General features: G+C 47.0%; 1 non-coding gene across 1 annotated transcript; it reads right to left on the bottom strand.

Annotated features, from left to right (window-relative positions):
* Positions 1-331: 331 nt before the first annotated feature.
* Positions 332-404, bottom strand: TRNAS-CGA (transfer RNA serine (anticodon CGA)). Its single transcript has one exon. It is a non-coding gene; the product is annotated as a tRNA-Ser (tRNA).
* Positions 405-1,141: the final 737 nt, after the last annotated feature.

The following is a 1,141-nucleotide window of genomic DNA, read 5'->3' as shown; positions in this document are numbered from 1 at the left end:
ACAGGCCATTAACACGTCACTCGGCAAGCGTCATGTCGCGTACGAGATTGTGTCCGCCAGTTCCACAACATTTTCCATTCCATTGCCCAGCGATGTCGTCCACGTTTCAAAACTCGAGCATAACCATTCTTCCTCTGCTGTGGGTCCTTAGTGGCGCCAGGCCGGTGCTTCTGCCGCCGTGGCTGATGCTACGTGTAACTCTAAGACGACAAATCCTAAGAAGCCAGCAAACACTGACACGAAGTACAACATAGGGGAAATTACTTGTGCTTAGTAAATGAAATAAAGGAACGATAAAGTAATGGAAATTAAAGTGGATGAACAAACAACTTGCCGCAGGTGGGAACCAAACCCACAACCTTCGCATTTCGAGTGCGATGCTCTACCAATTGAGCTACCGCGGCGTCGTTCTCCCATCCACTTTCTTGGGTATTTATGTGCCCTAGTCGAATCCTGGGAGTATTAGACAGCGCCACCACTCACAGACCTTGGCGGCGGACGTGGAACGTCTTCGAGAACGCGAAATGCAAAGGTTGTGGGTTCGGTTCCCACCCGCGGCAAGTTGTTTTTTCATCCACTTTAATTTCTATTACTTTATTGTTCTTTTATTTCATTTCTTAAGCACAAGTAATTTCCCCTATGTTGTCCTTGGTGTCAGTGTTTGTTGGCTTCTTATGATATGACTAATAAAAATCGGGCCCCTCGGTTAAACCCCTTTCTTCTCATTCATTACATAACGAGGGTCTCGAATCCGGCCACATTGATGCCTTCAGGTAGCATACGTGGGTTTATTGACCAGTTGCCTTCACCCTAAAAGATCACGTTCTCGTGACGCCTGCGGCAAAAAAGACGTTCCACGTCCGCCGCCAAGGTCTGTGAGTGGTGGCGCTGGCTAACACTCCCAGGATTCTACAAGGACACATCAATTCCCAAGAAAGTGGATGGGAAAACGACGCCGCGGTAGCTCAATTGGTAGAGCATCGCACGCGAAATGCGAAGTTTGTGGGTTCGGTTCCCACCAGCGGCAAGTTGTTTTTTCATCCACTTTAATTTCCATTAATTTATCGTTCCTTTATTTCATTTATTAAGCACAAGTAATTTCCCCTATGTTGTCCTTGGTGTCAGTGTTTGTTGGCTTCTT

The sequence above is a fragment of the Dermacentor albipictus genome, chromosome 6 (assembly GCF_038994185.2).
Source record: "Dermacentor albipictus isolate Rhodes 1998 colony chromosome 6, USDA_Dalb.pri_finalv2, whole genome shotgun sequence".
NCBI lineage: Eukaryota > Metazoa > Arthropoda > Arachnida > Ixodida > Ixodidae > Dermacentor > Dermacentor albipictus.
Note: the sequence above shows the minus strand (reverse complement) of the source record. Positions and strands in the feature narration are given on the sequence as shown.